The following is a 14,880-nucleotide window of genomic DNA, read 5'->3' as shown; positions in this document are numbered from 1 at the left end:
CACAACTGCCAGAAGGCCGAAAGACAATCTGTGATGCGTCCTTCCCTGGCTCTCCCTGTCAGGTTCCTACCTGCTCGTGGTTACTGCCTGTCTCTAGGCACCACCAGGGACTCCACCAGTCCAGACCGCACTCTCTTATGGTTTACCTATCCGCTCTAGCACAGATCTCAACAGATCCCCCTGCTAGGCAACCACCAGTAACGTCCCAATACTAGTATTCCCAGGGACTCTGAATACTGGTATTGTTATTCTCTTCACCGCTGCCACCATTTGTTACAGTTCCCCTTCAGCCTTGGTCATTACCTTACCCTCCCTTCTGGTCTGTGAAATCCCAGCCAAGGATCAGGCCTTTGGTAAACCAAATTAAGTATTTATTACAGATAACAAAACTAACAAGATTAACAGGATTTCTTCTTAAGGCACATAAGCATATGGTTTTACTCAATACTAATCCGAACTCCACCTCCCTCCTTCTTCACTCTCTCCTGACAAACAACTCTCTCAAACCCCACCAAGCAATCCACTCTTTCTCTTCTCCCCCCTATTCCACAATTTACCACCTCACATTCACCCAGATTTACCTGTCATCCTTTCATTTATACTGTCAGCCATTTTAAACATTCAGCCAATCATCAAGCATTCTATTGCCCATTCACTCCCCCTCCTCTTTCACTACTTACCATGTATACTCTAAACAACCAGCACTTACCATATATACACTAATATATAGGAACATCACATTTCCCCCCCCTTAAACAACGGCAGAGTATTATTCCTGTTCCAGGATTTATACGTCGCGTTAACAAATAAAAGTCTCTATGGGGAAAATGTCTTTCTTTGTTCCTCTGTCTGGTCACGTCACTGCAGTCCCAGCCACTTGCCTGGAAAGTCCATCGGCCAGTACATTGTCCTTGCCTTTGATGAACTGGAAGTCCACTTGATAGTCCTGTAGGGCCCAGGACCACCTCTGCAGCATAGTGTTATGGTTTTTCATAGTCTGCAACCATAACAAGGCCCGATGATCCGTAGTCACTGTGAATCTTCATCCCCACACGACCGCTAGGCACTCCTTCTGGACCGACAAATAGTTTTTCTCCCTCGACGTCAGCTTGCGACTCAGGTACGCCACTGGATGTCTGGTGCCTTCTCTCTCCTGCAGCAAGACGACTCCCAGCGCGAGGTCTGACGCATCTGTAGCCACGATGAATGGTTTCTCATAGTCTGGTGCTATTAATATGGGTCCTTGGCACAAGGCTTGCTTCAGCAGATCAAAAGCCTTCTGACATTCATCCGTCCATACCACACGCTCAGAACACTTCTTCTTTGTTAATTCATGCAAGGGGGTTGCTATTTCCCCAAAATTTCTCACAAACTTCCTATAAAATCCAGCCACACCCAGAAATGCCCTTACTTGTTTTTTGGTTAAGGGGATCGGCCACGCTTGTATTGCCTCCACCTTGCTCCATAAGGGGGTGATTTTCCCACTCCCCACCTTATGTCCTAAATAGATTACTTCCTTTAGTCCAAACTGGCATTTCTTAGCTTTTATTGTGAGGCCTGCTTTTCTTAAGGCCTCCAATACTGTTGTCAGGTGTTGGACATGCTCAGGCACCGACTTGCTAAAAATGGCCACGTCATCGATATAGGCCACTGCAAAATCTGACATGCCTCGCAACACAGTATTGATTAGCCTCTGAAATGAACTTGGTGAGTTCCTTAGTCCCATGGGTAAGGTCACAAACTCATATAACCCATCTGGTGTACTGAAGGCAGTTTTGGCTCTGGATTGCTCATCTAGTTCCATTTGCCAAAATCCTTTACAGAGATCTAGTGTAGAGATAATGGTTGCTGCCCCCAATAACTCTAACATAGCGTCTACCCTAGGCATAGGATACGCATCTGGGACAGTAATTTTATTGATTAGCCGATAATCAATGCAAAACCTTGTCGTTCCATCTTTTTTCGGAACCAGGACAATACTTGAGGCCCAGGGACTGATGGATTCCCTGATCACTCCTAATTCCAGCATATCTTCCACCTCCTTTTTGATCTCATTCAAAACTTTCCCATTCGCACGGTACGGAACAGATCTGATTGGGGCATGATCTCCAGTATCAATGGAATGTATAACTATACTGGTTCGGCCAGGTTTGTTGCTAAAGAGATTCCTATAGGTTTTCAAAACTCTCAGAATCTCTTCTTTTACTTCCTCCTCTACCTCCTCTGACCATTCCACTTGATCTACCCCTCCTTCGTCTTTGCTTTCCTGTACCAAATCTGGAAGTTCAGGCCCACTTCCCTCAGGGAATAAGGTAACTTGCAACACCTTTGCATCCCTGGTATGGTAAGGCTTTAACATATTTACATGAACCACTTTGCTTTTGTTTAATTGGTCTGTGGTGATTACATATGTCATTGTGTCAAGCCTTTCTCTGATGGTATATGGTCCCAGTTAGCCTGTAATTTGTCATGTTTCCTGGGTATGAACGCCATAACCATATCTCCCACATCATACACACGTTCTCTGGCTGTTCTGTCATACCAGTAACTTTGCTTCTCCTGTGCATGACTCAAATTCTCTTTCACTACTTCCATCATTGATGTTAATTTATTGCGGAATTCCAATACAAAATCTACTACAGAAGTTTTGTACTCTCCCAGAGTTCCTTCCCATGAATTTTTTAGCAGTTCCAAAGGTCCCCTCACTTTTCTAGTGAACATGAGTTCAAAGGGTGAGAAGCCTGTTGACTCCTGAGGGACTTCTCTGTATGCAAATAAGAAGCATCCCAAACGTTCATCCCAGTCTTGTGGGTGATCTTGAACATAGCTTCTTATCATGCCCTTCAAAACTCCATTGAATCTCTCAGTTAGCCCATTAGTGGCGGGATGGTAAGTAGTGGTCTTTAGATGTTTTAGACCACAACATTTCCACATACATTGCATCACTTCTCCCATGAATACACTGCCTTGATCTGTCAGCACTTCATGAGGGAAACCCAGCCTCATAAAGATTTTTAATAAAGCCTCTGCCACTACAGGGGCTTCTACAGATCTCAGTGCTTCTGCGTCTGAGTACCTGGTGGCAAAATCCACCACCACCACTAGATATTTCTTGCCATGCCTTGTGGGTTTGGAAAAAGGGCCCACCAAATCTATTCCCACTCTATAAAAGGGTTGTCCAATTATAGGAAGGGGCTTTAACGGTGCCTTGGTCTTTACTCCACTCTTTCCCACCTTTTGGCATATTCCACAAGATAGACAATGTTGTTTTACATCCTTGGAGATATTTGGCCAATAATAATGTGCAGCCAATCTCCTCTTGGTCTTTTTTATTCCCAGATGTCCTGCACATGGGACATCGTGGGCTACCTCCAGCAATCTGGTTCTGTATTTGCTAGGTACTATCAATTGTTTCACTGGTTCACATTCATCCTTTCTCTCAGCAGGCATCCACAGTCTATATAAAATCCCATTCTCACACACAACTTGATTCCTCAGTTTGTCAGTGAAAGGAATCTGTTGGGTCAGCGCTTGTTCCTTTATCTGCTTCAGACTTATATCTTTATGCAGCTCTTCCCTGAATTGATCTGCTTCTTCCCCAGAGACCACTTGATACAGTTTGTCTTCTTCAGCAGGCCTGCTAGTGGTTGCTATGGTGACCTGAGGCTAGTTAACAGATTCCACCCTGTTTGTTTCAGCCCCCCTTAATATGGCTTCTTTTTCTCTGCCAATTTGCTGTCTGGTCACTACATATATTTTCCCCTGTGCCCCCATAACATCTCTTCCCAGTATTACTGGTTCTTGTTGCTGGGCATTAATACCAACTTTATATTGGCCCTTTCGGCCTCTCCATTCCATTTTCACTAGGGCCACAGACAAACTCTCTGGTTGACCCCTCACTCCTTGGATAGTCACTGTTTCCTGAGGTAATATTTCTTCAGATTTTATTAAATCTGGCCTCAGTAACGTCTGAGCGGCACCAGTGTCAAGCAATGCCCAATAATTTGCCCCTTGTACACTCACTTCCTCTCTCAGACTTGAATCAAGGTCTGTTACTTCTGTCCAGTTTATCTGGCAAAACTGAACCTTTTTCGCTGCTTCTAAAGCCTTGGGCTCTGTTTTCACTGCCCTTGTCTGAGCAGGATTACTAATGGGGTTGGCAACCTCACATTGAAAATGTAGGTGCCCCGGTCTACCACATTTGTAGCATAATTTCTCCTCACTTTTAGGGTACACAGATCCACTCTGGGGTGTCCTGTGCCGTTCAGATTTTACTGGAGGACTCACTCGCTGTGGTACCACATCCCTTCTGCCAGCACTATATGGTCTGGGTTTAAACTCTCTTGATGTTTTCCCCACCCAGCCAGTTCTATTGGAGGCGAAGTGATCCGCCAGCTCTGCGGCCTCCTGCACAGATGTAGGGGAACGGTCTTTGACCAGGAGCCTTATTTCTGGTGGTAACTGATGGTATAATTGATCCAGTATCATGAGGCTTTTCACCTCTTCCACTGACTGAGCTTTGGCACTACTCATCCACTTTCCAAATATATCCATCAACTTTGCTCCCAGTTCCACAAAAGACCTCCCTGTCTGTATCTGGCAGTTTCTGAAAAGCTTTCTAAAATAATCAGGCCCCAGTCTGAATCTTTTAAACACTGCTTCTTTGAATGCAGGATAGGTGACGGGCCTGTCTGAGGGGAAATATTGGTATACCTCAGCCAATTCCCCTTTAATCAGATTTGATAAATACTGCATGTATTTATCTTCAGGTAGCCCCCACAACTGAGCTGCTTTTTCAAAGGTGCTGAGGTAAATTTGAGGATCTTGACCAGGCTCATAGACAGCAAAGTCCTTTGGAGTAATTTTTATTTTTGCTCCATCTCTCTCTTTCCTTGTCTCCTCAGAGTGAAATTTCTCTCTATCAAATTTTAACTTTTCTACTTGTAATTCAGCATCCAATGCTCGTTGCTTCTCCCTCTCCTCAAACCCCAATCTCATTCTCTCAGCTTCCAACTCCCTCTGCTGGTCTTTTTCCTCAGCTTCCATCCTCAATCTCTCAGCTTCCATCTTCAATCTCTCAGCTTCCATCTTCAATCTCTCAGCTTCCAACTCCCGCTGTTTATCTTTTTCCTCAGCCTCCATCCTCAATCTCTCAGCTTCCAACTCTCTCTGCTTGTCTTTTTCCTCAGCCTCCCATCTTAACTTCTCTCTCAAGTACTCTATATAAGCGGGATTGCTTAAATATCCTTCAGGGGTCTCTTCCCTGACAGGTTGTTTTTGCTGGGCAGTTGCAAATCCTATAAGTGCTACCCTCAATTCATCTACCCCTTTACCCTCGTGAGGTAAATTGAATGTTATGCACTTCTCCACCAGCTCCTCTCTTTTCATTTTTATGTATTCAGCCATGGTCACTCACTCTTTGCCACACACTCTTTGCCAGTCACTCTCACAAGAAATCTTGTTTTGTTATTTCTGTTTGCCACACCACTGTATCTGGATTCTCTGTTGTTCGTATCCCACCGCTACTGACACCACGTATGATGCGTCCTTCCCTGGCTCTCCCTGTCAGGTTCCTACCTGCTCGTGGTTACTGCCTGTCTCTAGGCACCACCAGGGACTCCACCAGTCCAGACCGCACTCTCTTATGGTTTACCTATCCGCTCTAGCACAGATCTCAACAGATCCCCCTGCTAGGCAACCACCAGTAACGTCCCAATACTAGTATTCCCAGAGACTCTGAATACTGGTATTGTTATTCTCTTCACCGCTGCCACCATTTGTTACAGTTCCCCTTCAGCCTTGGTCATTACCTTACCCTCCCTTCTGGTCTGTGAAACCCCAGCCAAGGATCAGGCCTTTGGTAAACCAAATTAAGTATTTATTACAGATAACAAAACTAACAAGATTAACAGGATTTCTTCTTAAGGCACATAAGCATATGGTTTTACTCAATACTAATCCGAACTCCACCTCCCTCCTTCTTCACTCTCTCCTGACAAACAACTCTCTCAAACCCCACCAAGCAATCCACTCTTTCTCTTCTTTCACCAGATTCCACAATTCACCACCTCACATTCACCCAGATTTACCTGTCATCCTTTCATTTATACTGTCAGCCATTTTAAACATTCAGCCAATCATCAAGCATTCTATTGCCCATTCACTCCCCCTCCTCTTTCACTACTTACCATGTATACTCTAAACAACCAGCACTTACCATATATACACTAATATATAGGAACATCACACAATCACCCAACACTATTCTCTGGAAACGACCTTGGGGATAGGATCGGAACCACTGTAAAACAGTGCCTCCAATACCTATCTCACCAAGTCGGCCCAGAAGGATACCACGGTCAATGGTATCAAAAGCCGCTGAGAGATCAAGTAAGAGTAACAGGGTCGCATGCCCCCTGTCCTTCTCCCGATAAAGGTCATCCATCAGAGCAACCAAGGGTGATTCAGTCCCATAACCAGGCCTGAACCCAGACTGGAATGGGTCAAGTTAATGTTTCATCCAAGAGTACTTGCAATTGCTGTGCCACAACCCTCTCAATCACCTTCCCTAAGAAGGGAGTATTTGCGACCAGTCGGTAATTGTCACAGACCAATGGGTCTAGGGTGGGCTTTTTCACAAGCGGTCGAATCACTGCCTCTTTCAGGGTGGCTGGAACCACTTCCTCCCACAATGTTGCATTGACCACACCCTGGATCCACTCGGTCAAACCCCCCAAGGGTCGAGAGGACACGTTGCTGGCCACATCATCACAGGCACCTTGTCTACATCATCAGGCCGCATCAACTGAAACAGTTCCCAAGAAGTTGCAGCAGACGTTGAACTCGACACCTCATTGGGGACTACAGTAGATGTGGACTACAGTAGATGTGGATAGGGCATCACGACTGCTACGGATGCAAGCAACTTTACCCTCAAAGTGCCTTGCAAACAATTCACAGTGGGCCTCCAAAGAGTCTAAAATATTTGAATACTAGATATCCAACATCTAAAATCTTCAGAGTCTCAAAGGTTGAGGTCATATCTACTATGCACATTGCATGCAACTTAGTAGATTTCAGGACTAAAACCATGATAAAAACCCTGTCACTCTGGCTTCCAACCAAAGCGACATTTGTTATGAAGGCAAGGAAACTGACATTTTTGTTGTTTTTACTGCGATACTGTGTTTTTAGTTTGTATACTACTTTGGGGTTTTATACATAAGTGTGGTTTATAAATATTTTAATAAATAAAAACAAAGAATAAAGAAGGAAAACATATTACGAGTCCAAAACCATCCCACTCAGTTTTTCCTATATGTTCTGCTTATTACCAAAACGGTAGGGAAGGACTAGGACTGCATTTCTATGAGAGCTCATCTGGTCCTGCTGTTCATCTTTCACCTAAAGTCATAATCCTCTCACTATGACATCACAGCAGGCTATATGGGAAGTTAAAAGGGAAGTATAAAATTCTATACAATCTGAACTTCTTCTAAAGGGGATGGCTGCAAGTCCTCATTAGATTAACATGCTTAGTTGGGGAAGGGATCCAATTCTTAATTTGAGTACCAATACTTCTATATACAGTGCCTTGATTAATGTGTGAGGGTTGAATACTTATGCAAGCAAAATGTTTCTGTTTTTTATGTTTCTTACAAAACATTTCCCAACATAAAACCAATGTCCCCTTACAATAATTGATTTTGAGTTTCAGTGTTTCAAAATAAAATATCATACAGAATGAAATTACAATGTACCATTTGTAGTTCAGTAATATGAGAGCATTGGGTCAGGGATCTGAGCACTTTTGCAAGGCACTGTAACTCCTCATCTGTTTCAATATTTCTGTGTTTTGATGGGGTGGGCCATTTCTCCTCCAAAGATATGGAGAAAATCTGCCAAAAACATTGCAGAAATACTACATGGAGAGCTGGAGCAAACCTAAAGCTGATGTCAGTGCTACATAAAAACAAGCCAGTGTGGTATAGAGGTTAGAGTGTTGCACTAGGACAGCCTTTCCCAACTAGTGGGCCACCAGATGTCGTTGGACCACAATTCCCATCTTTCCTGACCATTGGCAATGCTGGCTGAGGCTGATGGGAGTTGTGGTCCAACAACATCTGGTGGCCCACTAGTTGGGCAAGGCTGCACTAGGATCTAGGAGACTAGGATTCTGCTCAGCCATAAAGCCTCGGGCCAGCCACAGTCTCTCAGCTTTACTTACCTCACAGTGTTCTTATCAAGATAAAATGGGAACAGGGAGAACCACGTAAACCCAACTTGAGCTCCTTGTAGGAAAAGGTGGGATATAAATGTAATAAATAAAGGAGGAGGGAAACAAGGCAGGAAAAGTTGGGTTGGTCAGGAGCAAAGATGGGTGACTTACCCAGTCTTGATCTTCCTTAGCATACCGGCCCTAAAATCAACCTTGAGCCCTCCTTTACCTGGATATAAGTGTTCACCAGGGTTAGGAATGGGAGAAAGGGAGAGCAGAACAAAATAAATCCCACAAAAATTAAGGATCCCATGTCAAAGATCCTCAACTCCCTTCCCCAGCCCATCCATTTGATATAAATCAAATAATAAATAAAATAAAAATAAAATAAATTAAAAGTAAATAAATTATTTCCTGGAATTTCCTTATTTAAAGGCTAGCTTGTTTAAGGCCTACCCTTCCAGACTTCCAGGTCATATACTCTGTGCTGCTTGCTTAATATCAGGAGAATACCTAAAGGGATATCAGAGATGGAAATTGCCCCCTTCCAGCTAGGACAGCATTCTGCTCTTCCATTGAGTCATCTGCATTGCCAGCTTCTTATCAAGATGAAGAACGCATATAATCATCGGATTTGTGTCTTCTAAGGTTTAACAGTGTGGGTCAGGAAGTCCCTGGTTCTGATATCACAGAAGCCATTATCTCATTGGGACACTGAACCCCATTCATGAGACTGTTGATATGGCTTGGGTTTCTTAGCTTTTGTTCTTATTTCTTGAGTAAACATACATATGCATGTGAATACGGGATGAAGGTTGGGTTCATAAAAAGTAAGGCATGACATAAGCAAAAGCACACCAAGAGTTGTGAAAACAATCAATCAGGCAGCTCAACTCCAATATCAAGCAGGCAAAGTTGTCCAGAGAATAAATGACAAGATTCCAAATATAAATCAAATGTATATAAATCTGTTCTACAGCACTGAACTCTTGGACAGCTACCAACTGAAAACAGACTAGCCTCTCCTATGCAGTGATCTCCTTCAAGCTGTGGGGACAACACATACTCAAAAAAAGTAGAAACTTTTTAAATTGATTTTTAAAATATTTCTTGCAAGCTACCTAGACATTTTGTTACAATCAAGCAGTACATAAACTTTGTTAAAACAAAGTAAGACGTAAACCTTTTCTGTTTCTCAATATTTCTACAAATCTCCACATTAATGCTTTGTTTTGTACAAATTTTAAATACCCCTTTCCCTCCATATTTTAATTTCCTGTTACAATGGTGCATCCATCAGCAAATGACCCCTATGTCTGAACATCCCAATTTATACTTCAGTAGAAACTTATAAAAGCTTTAATTAATTAATGTCCAACTATAGTAATAACACCACATACAAATAACAGGTTCTCAGAGCGTTTTATTACATGACCACCTCCAGCTCAATTTTTTTTGAAAAAGTATCAAGCAAAAGGAATTATAAACGTGAATATAAAAATGAAGGTCAAGGATGGTGACTATAATAGATATGGCATAAATACAACTGAAAATATTCAGCGGTTAATCTTATCATCAACAACCCCCTGCAGGCCCATAGCTATGCTGAATTGGGATGTGCACTGTATTTGTACAAATCACAAACAACAAACTAAATAGGGCCAATTCTGGCCTATTTGTATCCTGTCCAAATTGGGTTCAAGCAACTACAAATCTCTACAGAGCAGATCAGCTAGTTCCGAATCAATTTGTAGACATCTGTACTAATCTGTAGGTCAAAATGAACCCAGACAGGGTATCTCTGAAATGGAGCAATTAAACAACCATAAAGGAGAACACCAGGGTGAAGAGAGAGGTAGGAAGGCTACAATACTATCATCCCACCCAACATTCTCCAATCACAGTGCTTAGAAGGCGTGAAGTCTTAAAATGCAGAAATTTTTGTAAGTTCTATCTCTTAGAAGAGAGCTAGTGTGGCGTAGTGGTTAAGGCTTTGGACTACGACCTGGGAGGCCACGGTTTGAATCCCCACACAGCCATGAAACTCACTGGGTGACCTTGGGCCAGTCACTGCCTCTCAGCCTCAAGAAAACCTCCAAGTCGGAATTGACTTGAAGGCAATACATTTACATTTTTACCTCTTAGAAATGTTTGGTGGGCGTTGGGTAGCATCCGTTCAGCTTGCATGTTTCCTATTCTTTCCAATCAATCCCAGTCCCATCCTTATTTGCATATTTTCTATTTTTTATTTTATTATATTCTGATTGCTAAGAATTATGATGATGATGACGACGACAATAATGACAATGATACCACCTTGTGGGCATATTTAGCCACAGCTTTCTCAATTCAGTATTATTATTAATTATTATTATTTTCCAGTTGCTACCCACAAATAATAATAATAGACCTAGAGACTTAAAATATGGCAGTCAAAAAACAGAAACATTATTTATTTATTTATTTATTGCATTGGTATACCGCCCCATAGCCAAAGCTCTCTGGGCGGTTTACAACAATTAAAAACATTAAGAACAAATATACAAATTTAAATATACAAATATACAAAAGCAATTTAAAAACACATGGCTGTTTTCGTTTTGCAGTATAAGTAAATGGAATTTTCAGAGATTTGTAGCATGTGAATTGTGATCCATATTCGGATTGAATAGGTAGGGATAGATCAGATTGGGTCCAAATCTATCCAGACAGGGTTGGGCCTGATCTGTACTTACAAATCAGAGCCACAAATTGGATTGAGGGGGTATTTGCACAGCCTTCACCAAATAAGTCCCCTCCACATGTTTTGGAGAACTACACCATCCCTGAATAGTGGCCATGCTGGCTTCGGTTAATGGGAGTTGTATTCTAAAATATCTGGAGGGCACCAGCTTGGGGAAGGCTGCTCCACACTATGCTTTAAAAAGCATTATGCAAGCCTCTGAAAGTTGAATGCCCACAGTAGCTCATAAGTTGTCTTTGCTGCATTTTTTAAATGAACCATACTGAAGTAAATTAATTAATTTACTGTATTCAAGCATTTTGGACCAAAGTTTTCTTGACTGCTTTTATTTATGGCCTATGCTTGATCTAGATCTGTTAATTTGCATTCTGGCACCTGTTTTCAATATAGAATTGTAATGCAAGGCAACAGAACAAAAACCAGTAACTTCAAAGATAAAGACAAACCACTAACCAGCAATTCTGAATCCAGCCTTCTTCTGTGATTCAGGAAAGCCACATGCATACTACAAATACAATGTGCAGAGCAGGAAGTTGCATTTAAGTTTAAACAACAGCAGCTTGAACTGCTGAAGAGTTTTTGCTTAAAATGTGGCTTTTCTCATTCAGAAATATGAGTTGCAGTAGCAGGTTGAAAAAGAAACCCTAGTTGTCCATGCAGGACTCCCCTCCACAAATACATAGTTTCACTGTTTTTTATATTTATTATCAGACTCACATCCTTTCCACAATGCCATAATTATACAGCCATGAGAGTGGCTGTATACTATAGCCAGCATGGATTTTTCACATTCCGCAATGTTAAATTGAAAATACCCCCCTTCCCATTCTGATGCTTCCCATAAACTCATTTCAAAACAAAACCTTACAAAACATATAGTCCTGAACTCAGAAACGCTTGCTTAACAACCCTGTAAATTTTCATGGTGATACACAAAACAGTCAGAGAGAACAGAGAGCTCAAATTCTAAAAAGAGAAAAAGAACCCAAAGCCCTTTTGGACTTTTTTCTGTCAAGAGTTCTGATAATCTGTTGAAATTAATTAAAAATCAGCCATGTTCACAAGTACCTGTCATCCTATTACTGACCTTGCCCCATTCTCTGACCTTCATCTTCTGCAGTTTAAAAGTTAAAAAAATGCCTGGCTGATTTGTAATTAATTTAAGAACTTTTGGCTTGAACTCAATGATAATGTCGGGCATGCTCAGTAAGAACCAACTGTCAGTGTTCTAAAAGCCAGACTCACAGCTGCTGGGCTTGGATAATCAGGGGGCCACACCCACACCAGACTTTGATTTCACTTGAGACAGTCATGGCTTCCCCCAAAGAATCCGGGGAAGTGTAGTTTGTGAAGGGTACTATTCCACTGATAGAGATCCAGTGGCCAGACTGGTTTAACAGTCAACTACTCTGATTGAAGGTCTGTGAGGGGAAAGGGCGTTTCCTAGCAACTCTCAGCACCCTTCACTAACTACACTTCCCAGGATTCTTTGGGAGTGGCCATGACTGTCTAAAGTGAAATAACAGTCTGCTATGGATGTGGCCAGGGACAGTTTTGGTTTAAATTTGGGTGGGAGGCTACATGTGCCTGCTGTAGAATAAAAATGTAGGGGAAACCCTTAAAAACAATGATACTGTTCACAATATTTTCTTTTTGATAAGGAAAGGGGCTTCCCCTCTGCCTAGTGATCACCCAGCCAATCTCCTCCCCTCTCCTTCCTCCCCTTCTCTTTTTGTGTTTCAAACTGGAGGTTATGTTCCGTTTCAATTCTTGGGTGCATTAACAGTTGAGTCTGAAACTGCAGTTTGATGTAAAATCAGACTTGATTACAATATGTTGCTACTTAAGCAATTAATCTATATGTTGGGAAAAAACAAATTTGGCCTGCCCAAGATGCATGTTTTCAGCCTGCTATACTGTTCACATTTTCCTTTTGGAAAGGTAAGAAAGGTCCCCTCCACCCAGTGCCCACCCACCCAATTTTCTCCCCTCCTCCTCCCCTCTCCTCCCCCGGGTCAGTGTTGGACTACGGCCTGGGAGACCAGGGTTCGAATCCCCACACAGCCATAAAGCTCACTGAGTGACCTCTCAGCCTCAGAGGAAGGCAATGGTAAAACCACCTCTGAATACTGTTTACCATGAAAACCCTATTCATAGGGTCGCCATAAGTCGGGATCGACTTGAAGGCAGTCCATTTCCCATTTTCAAATATGAAATAAATCCCACTGAATTCAAAAAGTATGCAAATGATCAAACCCACCCTCCATTGTCCTCCCTCCCATTCCTTCCCTCTTGCCCCTTCCCTCCCCCTTCCTTTGCTCCTCCCTCCCCCTCCCCCTGCCCTTCCAATCCCTCCTTCTCCTTCCCGCTCCTCCCCCTCCCCCTCCCCATCGTTAGTTTTACCTTAAGCATGATTGCACGGGAGTAAATACCCTTGAACTCTATAAGCATGCAAATAATCAAACCTGCCCCCCTCCCCCTTCCTTTGCCCCTCCAATCTGCTCCTTCCCCTTCCCCTTCCCCTTCCCCCTCCCTCTCCTCCTCCACCATGGTCAGTTTTACCTATCCTAACCATGACTGCATACAAGTAAATCCCATTGAACTCAGTAAGCATGAAAATCATCAGACCTGCCTTTCCCCTCCTTTCCCCTCCTTCCCCTCTCCTCTACCTTCCTCCTCCCCTCCCCTCATCCTTCTTCCTCCTCCCCTGCCCACTCCAGCCCTCCCCCCCAGTCAGTTTTACTTATCCTAAGCATGATTGCACAGGAGTAAATCCCGCTAAACTCAATAAACATGCAAATGATCAAACCTGCCCTTCTCCTTCCCTCTGTCTCCTGCCTGCTCCCACCCCCTCCTTCCCTCTGTCCTCCCTCCCTCCCCTCCTCCTCCCCATCCCCTGTGGTCAGTTTCACCTATCCTAACCATGATTGCAAGGGAGTAAATCCTACTGAACTCAATAAGCATGCAAATGATCAATCCATTCTCAGCAAACTTGGACAGAAACCCATTTCTTACCTCCCGGATTAAATAGCAGATAAATTCATTAACAGGCAAAAAACCTTGCAGTTTAAGAATGTACCTATAGCCCACAGATATTTCTATCAAACTTTAAAAAGCAGGGAAATTGGGCAGCTATACTGAATGTACCAGGGGAGCAGGAGACCTGACCTCCTCTCTGAGATATTGAACTGCCCTACAAATTTGTCAAAATGCAAACACCATTTGGGTTGGTCTTTCTACCCTGGCCAGTACCAAGCATGAAGTGGGTATGGATCATAGAATCAATCCCCTGCAACACACTGGTGTTCTATGGCAGACATGCAGGTAGTATCTCAGCACACAGGTGAATACAGTCAGCGTTCCCCAAGAACCACTGTTATAGAAGGGAATCGAATGACTTCACCTAGATACATTTTAATAGTAGTGGCATATGATCCAAAAGGGTGTTTATTTCCCACGTACCCCTTCCCCTGCTAAATTTTCTTCAGTGCCTACTAGAAAAGGGCACTAGAGTGAAAAAAGAGCAACAGCTTCATGGATTTTGCTACTGTAAATTTAATTTACATTTGTAAAAATGAACTATTAGTTAATTCCCCTTGTTGGAAAAATAGGCCATAGTCAGTTAACATTAAAATATGTTCATGTTAACTCCCTTCCTCCAGTGATTCTCCCATGTCTTGAAAAAAGACAAAAATTATTAGCACCTCCAAATCCTATATTGCCTTCATATGGATACATCAAGTTCACATTACACACAGTCGCATATGGAAAACACTAGAACTAGATCTCACTGCTCTTTCAAGGCAGCTGCACCCATATATACACTGAAGTCAGCTATGCCAATTATGGCAGTTCGCTGGAAGAGAGCCCAAAAGCTGCCACCTGCTCTTTGGAGGTTTTAGACATACAGATTTGTAGA

The 14,880-nt window shown here is 42.8% G+C and overlaps 1 protein-coding gene across 3 annotated transcripts in view; it reads right to left on the bottom strand.

The window, feature by feature from the left end:
* The window catches only part of WDR7 (WD repeat domain 7), a 323,076-nt gene that overhangs the window by 199,453 nt on the left and 108,743 nt on the right, over positions 1–14,880 (bottom strand). The gene's annotated exons all lie outside the window — the stretch shown is intronic.

Source organism: Rhineura floridana, chromosome 1 (genome assembly GCF_030035675.1).
Source record: "Rhineura floridana isolate rRhiFlo1 chromosome 1, rRhiFlo1.hap2, whole genome shotgun sequence".
Classification (NCBI taxonomy): domain Eukaryota; kingdom Metazoa; phylum Chordata; class Lepidosauria; order Squamata; family Rhineuridae; genus Rhineura; species Rhineura floridana.
The sequence above is the reverse complement of the archived record's forward strand: the minus strand, read 5'-3'. Positions and strand labels throughout refer to the sequence as shown.